The sequence below is a fragment of the Hylaeus anthracinus genome, unplaced genomic scaffold (genome assembly GCF_026225885.1).
Source record: "Hylaeus anthracinus isolate JK02 unplaced genomic scaffold, UHH_iyHylAnth1.0_haploid 11978, whole genome shotgun sequence".
Lineage (NCBI taxonomy): Eukaryota > Metazoa > Arthropoda > Insecta > Hymenoptera > Colletidae > Hylaeus > Hylaeus anthracinus.
Genome location: NW_026534326.1, coordinates 4,515,838 through 4,523,956, shown reverse-complemented (window position 1 = coordinate 4,523,956; position 8,119 = coordinate 4,515,838). Strand labels below are relative to the sequence as shown.

The 8,119-nt window shown below is 34.9% G+C and overlaps 1 long non-coding RNA gene across 3 annotated transcripts; it reads right to left on the bottom strand.

Moving 5' to 3' along the window:
- Nucleotides 1–6,202: 6,202 nt before the first annotated feature.
- Nucleotides 6,203–7,689, bottom strand: LOC128896841 (uncharacterized). 3 transcript variants are annotated; one of them, XR_008462144.1, is made up of 3 exons: nt 6,982–7,689; nt 6,535–6,908; nt 6,203–6,458 (listed from the first exon to the last, which is right to left on the bottom strand). It is a non-coding gene; the product is annotated as an uncharacterized LOC128896841 (long non-coding RNA). The 3 variants fall into 3 exon arrangements; XR_008462146.1 differs by having other exon boundaries at nt 6,535–6,848; nt 6,982–7,683; XR_008462145.1 differs by having other exon boundaries at nt 6,535–6,848; nt 7,031–7,676.
- Nucleotides 7,690–8,119: the final 430 nt, after the last annotated feature.

Below are 8,119 nucleotides of genomic sequence, written 5' to 3'. Positions count from 1 at the left end.
TTTTACGTTTTGATATGGAATCTACATTTCTATTGTATAAAGATTATTTTAATAAAATATCGTGTAATTTTTATGTTTTTTATCGCATTGAAAAGGGAGTCAGGATGTGGAAAAGAGTTTCTACAAGCTTTTATAAAAATTATTTACAGCGTAATTACCATTTGTCCCACCCTAAGAATAAAAATGTAAAATTTACGCTGTAAATAATTTTTATAAAATCTTGTAGAAACTCTTCTCCACATCCTGACTCCCTTTTCAATGCGATAAAAAACATAAAAATTACACGATATTTTATTAAAATAATCTTTATACAATAGAAAGGTAATTTCCATATCAAAACGTAAAATAATAAGTGTCTCCTACCGGGATCAAACCGCGTCCAGGGCAAAATATTTACTTCACAACTTGGCACTCCACCCATATTTAAACATTTATTTTTCGAAAACGAGAGTTCTACATTCTACATACGTTTCTATACACAGGAAAAACTTCTGATTACAGAATTCGGTGCATACTTCGCCATGTATTGTCAGTATCCTTAAATAATTACCTTAAATATTCAATGTCACTTCGTTTTTAGTTCTTCGCATTTCGACGTTTTCAACTGAAGTGACGTACGATCCTGACGTTCGCGACGACACCTCCAGGTCCCCTTTGGCCAGCCCCCTTGAAGCCCGGATGGGGGGCATGCCTGCGTTTGGGGGTCCTCGAAGACTTGTCGATACCTCCGAAATTTTCTTTACGATCGAAGGAACCGTTACTTCTAATACTTCTAACTGATTATTCATTAAATAATTTTGTACTAATTTGCTACGATGACAACTACACACAACTTTATACAACTTCAGACCATATACGATTGTGGGTATTTCTGCTTAAGGGATTAGTCGCAGTCAGAAAGAGGAAAAACGACATTTCTTTGTAATTTTTTTTTAGTTATTCAATAATAATTTGCATAAGTAACAATTAAGTATATTACAAAGCATGTTTTAAAGAACTAAAAAACATTTTTTGTTTTAGAACCGTTTAATTTATATTGTCATAACAGCCGATTACGTAGACGATGATTTAAAAACATAGATTTGCGGTGAGCAAGATTTCTCTACACTAGTTTACCTGAAAGCAAAAACAGAGATAGATTTCGAAAATAGATTAGTCTAGCGGGTCCTTGAACAAAGGATTTTGGAAAAAATCAATTTAAAACAAGATGGCCTACATTTGAAGTTGATTTTCAATTTTTTCACTAAAATTAAGCGATTCAATACAGTATAAAAAAAAAGTATACAAGAAAATAAAAAATCCTTTGTTCAGGAACCCGTTAATCTAATATATTTTCTAAATCTACCTTTAGTTTTGTTTTCAGGTGCATCAGTTTGAAGAAATCTTGCTCACCGCAAAGCAATTGGCCACCCACGCCATTGCCTGTTATGACGAAATGAATTAACCTTTTCTAAAAACAAAACTTTTTTTATAATTCCTTAAGACATACTTTGTATTATATTTACACTTTATTAATAAAAATTATTATTTAATACCTTAAAAATACACACAAGAAACTGTCCGTTTCCATTTTCCTGACTGCGACTGACCCTTAAACTTCAAACAATCTAGATAAAACTTTTCATTCATTATTTTCCAAACGAATTTTCCAGCATCATCGTTTGTCCCAATACAGGCACGAGATACGTCACAAAAACAACTTTCCTCCAATCGTCAACAGTACAACTAGGCCAATCGTTAGAGAATTAAAACAGCGTTTTGATGACAAAAGTAGTAACAGCAAACCGATTGTGCAATTACATAAAAGGGATGCGTAGATGAATAGGTATATGTTTTTCACTCTCAACTCTGTTCCGTTTTCTTGTTATAAACAATTTAATTCAAGAAAATCTTGATTTTTGTCGTTTTTTGCTTATAAATTTTAAACTAATGTAGCAATATAAATAAAGGAAATATATTACACCCTAACGCTAGAAGCACAGTTATAGATTTTTGATTGCGTATTGTTTGTTTTGTCTTACTATGTGACTGTGCACAGTGTATAAAATATTCTAGAGGCGAAACGGCTAGTCGTAGTCGCGTAGACTGCTAAAATTGTTGTCCAAAGTACTCCAAACGACTAAATGACTTTACTATTCTAAAGGTTGAAATTGCGCGCTGTAAAAACCGTAACTGAAGTTCGAAAGAAAGTTAATCGCGAAAATAAGTTAATTGGCACGTCCATGTAATAAACGATCCGTCGAGGATTTCTACCGTGTCGTTCCGCGTCGGACAGAACATGCCCCCCCCCCCAGCCCGGTAATCGATACGAGCAATCAATGAATGTGTTACACGACGTCGTATGTGCTCGTATGAGCCTCTATCATGTTTGGTGTTGCTGCCACGGAGATTGGCCTTTACTCGTCCAATATGCCAGGTCAGAGGCGGAAGATTATCGTCCTTCAGCATCACGATAGTCCTCTCTCTGGTGGGTGCCAGTGCTCTACTTAAATGACCCATGTACGATGCGATATGTCGTACGACAGATCGTACGGACACCGCCAGTTTTGCCATTCTGAAATAAAAATACTAACTTCTGCAATTTTTATCAGAACTTTACGGAAGTAACTTCAATCGATTCCTGATGTTTTTGCGATGAAAATGAAACCGCACATGACATAATTTGGCCAATTATTAACGAAATTACATAAAAGATCTGATTGCATAATTGAAAAGTTGTTTCGTTAAAAATAGTCCGATTTACGCGATGTGAGATATCATTTTAATTGGCAGAACACCAAGAACCCAATGGCACCACGGTCACGTTGATACGATGAAGAATAAAGAATTTGGTTTTATGAAAAATTGATGAGTCGATTGCCCGTTCATCCCGAGACTGTCGAGCGAACCCAGGTAGGCGCTCGGCGCAGAACAAAAGATACGGGCAGTCAATCGTAAAATGATGTACTGCTGTACATAAAATGTTTATATTTTTCATCGGATTGTCGCGAAAATAGTATCAATGGATTCCTTATGCTTTCCCGATAAAAATAATATCAAACGCCACATAATCGCGGTAATAACCTTGTACCAAATGTGAAAGGTTGCATTATGAAAAGTTCCGGCGTACAACAGATAGTATCGTCTATGGGACGTTTTAGAGTTTCGTTCGTTTTTCAAGCTTTATGCAAGCCTGTGCAACACATGGGTCTCACTTGGCGAAAGTGCCGCCTTTCGCTGGGCTCACGGCACAGGCCATGCTGTTATAACCTGAGTCCTTCAAATCCCATAATAGTCTTGCCCCTACCATTGACCTCTGTCTCTCTCAGAGTCTGTTTTTTTTAACACAACATAAGAACATCGGGTGGCCCGGCTCTGGACAACTAGTTTGCATCAGGGTGGCCAAGCACAATTGCGGGGAAGTGAAACCACGTTTTTAGTTGGTGAACCAAAACCACGCGGCGCTAGTTGGCATCACATACATATATCTAGCGTATCGGTGAGTACTACCAACACCGGTATGAAATTTTCAATGTCGGTGTCGGTCGCCGTCGGTTTCCGTCGGTACTCGTCGTCATTTGCAAAGTAACAATAGATCATTGTCACTGGCACAATGGTACATTCACTCACCTGGCGAGCGTGGCAGTGATCTGATAGCCAGCGTGACTTGATTTTCTTGTGACATTTAACTGTGTTTTTTCTGTGTTTTATTGTGATTGTTTTTTGTGTGTTTCTTTGTGTATTTTTATGTGTTTTTTGTGTGTTTGTTTTTTGTGTGTTCTTTGTGTATTTTTCTGTATGTTTTTTTGCAGTTTTGTGAAGTGGCACCTAGAAAGTGCCAAGTGAGAGGATGTACCTCACAGGAAACCCAGCTTCGGCAATTTTCCGATCTGATGAAAGATAGGGAACGCTGCTTTCAGTGGATAGCAGCGTGTGATAATCCCTGTCTCCAGAACATACCATCAATGAAAAATGTGAAAATCTGCGATGTCCATTTTGAGGATGTTTATAAATTAAATGTCCGACTGAGTACTTCAGCAGTTCCAACGCTTCATTTGCCAAGTATGTATACATAAAATAAGCATATTTATAGGGTCGTATTCACAATCGCGACTTGAGCATTGTTTTAAGAAGTTCTTAACTAAGTTCGCCATTCTTTAAATTGATTTCTTCGGAGAAATGAACTTGTTTTTTGGCAAAAAACAATTTCATTTGCTCAAAAACTTGCATGTTTTATAAAAACAATATGAAAATGTATATTGTTTGCGCATGTTTCTTTTTAATTAAAAGAATGGGTTATGAGTATGTGTGTCATTTTAAAAGTTCAATGTTTTGAAGGAAATGAAATGTTTCTTTTGCATGGTTTTAAACATTTCATTTCCTTACAAAATTAGAACTTTTAAAATGAATATTATAATTACATTGTAATTGCGAGTGTGTATCTTTTTCTTCTTCGAAGAAATGAAATGTTTTTTTTTTGGCAAAAAACAAGTTCATTTGCTCGCAAGGAGAAATTTTTTAAATAAATAGTTTATTAATAAGTACTTTTTATTTCTGTTTCAGGAATTATATCTGGTCTATCGGAAGGGTCAGCATCAAATATAAGATTTCGAAAAACACTCGTTTCCGAAACTTTCGTTTCTGAAAAATAAATTTTTAAAAATATCTAAATTACGATTGACGAGTGTCAATCGTACAAGTGTTGGAGATGTAATAGAAACAGCGTTATAAACTACAAATTATAGCTACAATTAGCGACCGGAAACTGGAACTTCAACATGAGCTTTTAATAACCAACAATGAAATAAATATATAGGAATTTTAATAAAAAAAGATAATATAAAGAATTTAAAGAAAAAAATAATGTGTAAAATATAAAATAATATCTCGATATTAATCGTATAATTTCTAATCCTCAATAAACAATAATTATAAATGTTAAAATTAATCTTACTTCATAACAAAAATAAAAGTTTATTAAATCTAAAGATACAAAAAGTATCGATAAAACTATTAATAAACCATTAAATAATAAAATATAAATATTTTCATATAAATTTAAATTTAAAATATAGATATATAGATATAGATAAATATAGATATATTGCTTATTTTCCATTATTAAATTTATATTTATACTACACTTTTACCATTTATTCTCTTTCAATAACACTTATACTTCATTATGCGTATGCTTTTGTCTATCTTATTACGTTCATACTAGCTATACCTACTTTTTTCATCATCGCAAAAGACAATTTTTTCAATCTATTGTAATCAATCCAAGTTAGTTTACACGTACATAATGTTGTTTTACCAATTTCTATATATACACACCTACTTAAAAGAAAAATGTATGACCGCGGACATTTTTTAAACTTACTACGATATTGAACCATGATGAAAAGCGTATTAGACTACTAGCGCAACAACCGTAGCAGAGACGACAGCAGCGCTGCAGTGGACAGCGTGATAGCGGAGCAGCCATATTGCCATACAAATCATCAAGATTTCACAACAACGAAGCTCATCAAATTTTTTGAAGCAAAGAAGCAATATTTTCTCACAATTCTTTTTCTAAAATATTTTTTACATCACTCCGCATGCCACTCTAACGCAGGATTTTGCAATTTCACCTTTAAAATATGATAAAAATATGTTTTTAAGGAACAAATTTCATTTTACAAATTTTCGAAACAAACTCTTGATAGGTCGATAGATTTACTTCTCCTGATTACGAAATGCATAATCATGATGTGTTTGTTTTCATTATTGTGCATAAAAAACGCGAAAAACTGTTTCATAGTTCACCTATTCTCCGTTGCTCTTCGTTGGTGGCGCTAGTTTGGCTCCTGCGCAACCTTAAATATCAGTGTAATCGCAAAAGATGGGTAAGATTTTATTTGAATAATAGACGACGAAAAGAAATACCATACAGTGATTTATAGATGTTATCGCTTAGGTTCTCTCTTACTTGCTAAACGCTTCTTAGTCTAAAATATAGGGTGACGTTCGAATATACAAATACTACATCTGCCTTTAACTCATTACAAGGGAAAAATATGTCCGTGGTTTGGACGGTCGATATGCGAACGTCACATCTCATAACAATTGTAAATTCCGGTGCATATCAGAATATACAGGGTGTTTCTTTTAAGTGAGTACAGCAGGATATCTCGGAAGATATTGTAGTTATTACAAATCTGTTCCTACAAAAGTTGTAATAATTATTTTTTTGTGGGTGGAGTAATAGAGGAGATCTGGAGGTCAATGTAATTTTTTTAAATGGAATGCTATATTTTGTATACAAGAATATAGTAGAGTATCGAATTCTAAATAAAAAAGTGTTGACCTTTATTAGCCCTAAACCTAATAGGTAACGAGTAATTTTACTTTATTACTTGAAAATTTTCTTAACGTAAGCGGCTGAGAGCTAGCAAACGCTGCTGAGCAGCGTCGGTTGTGTCCGTATCAAAGTACTGCAATTATAATATTATAAATACATATTGAATATTTTTGCTAAAGATATTAAGTATCAATTAAATTTTCACTTACTTGTTCAATAATTTTTTATCCTTCTACGTGCTCACCATCGTTGGAAATACACATCTGTAATTTTCTTAAAAATTGTTTCTCAACAGCTTTTAAAATTTCCTCCGATACTGATTTACATGTAGTCATAATTTTTGTTCGTAAATCATTTACGTCTTCTACTGGTGTTTGATACACTAGTCCTTTTAAATAGCCACGGCCAATCCATTTATTTTCAAAATTAATATTCAATCAGTTACGAACTGTTGTAGCGAAATGGGGAGGAGCTCCGTCGTGTTGAAACCAAAGACTTTGTTTTTGTACTATTGGCATTTCATCTAAAACATTAGATAATTCTGTTTCTAGAAATCTTAAATAGGAAGCTGCATTCACGTTTCCTTCAAAAAAGTAGGGTCCAATTATTTTGCGATTATGAATACCGCACCACACTATTACAGATTTTCGGTGTACCTTTGCCGCTCGAGGTACATCAAAAACTGTTACGAGGCCTAATACTAACATTTCCTGCGACTCCTCACGTTAGCCATACGTGGGTTCGTCCGCATATCACCTTCCTGAGGCTCCGTACGTTAGCCATACGTGGATTTGTCCTCGATAACCAACCTCCTGAAGCTCCCTACGTTAGCCATACGTAGGTTCGTATCCGCGTCTACTTCCCCAAGGTACCCAGTGTTACCTAACACCACTGGTCAAGCCATTAACAAAAAAACCATATTCCAATAGAAAAGCCCCGGCTACGCCGGCAGCCCCCTCTGGCTCGTAACAACCACGTAAGCTTAGATTAAGAAAATTCGAAAATATTGTATTGATACCCACAAACATATGAAAATACAGGGTGTCCCGAAAAAATTGTAACACCTTGAAAGGGGTGGTTCGGGAGATGATTTGAAACAACTTTTTCCTTAGCGAAAATATTGTCCGAGGCTTCGTTGTGGAGATATTAACGGAAAACATTGACCAATCACATCGCGCGTATGCTGTTGGACCGCCCGTGGTAGGCGTGGACTACGAGCTAGGCGACCGCCCTCCGCCGCTATACTCGCGCTCTGATTGGTCGGCGTTTTCCATGAATATCTCCTCAACGAAGCCTCGGACAACATTTTCGCTAAGGAAAAAGTTGTTTCAAATCACCTCCCGAACCACCTCTTTCAAGCTGTTACAACATTTTTGGGACACCCTATATTTTCATATGTCTATGTTTTAACCGACTTCGAAAAGGAGGAGGTTACTCAATTCGACATGTATATACATATATATATATATATATATATATATATATATATATATATATTTTTCGTTTTTAATGTATGTTCATACATTTACATATAATGACAGCTGATTTCATGCTGTTCCCAGTTGGAAAAATTTATGAATTTCTTAATATTTATAACTACTGTTTTGCAAAATTCCTATTTTTTTTATGCAACTCAACAAGAAATTAACCGATCGAGATGCCTTCCCATTAAGTTGCACCTATTTGCAACAACATAGTGCACAGAGTGTAAAACAATGTTTGCTTTTGGCAAACAAGGTCAAGGTGTCGATGAATAAGAATTATTTTAAAACCCAATACAATGAAAGTGTACTC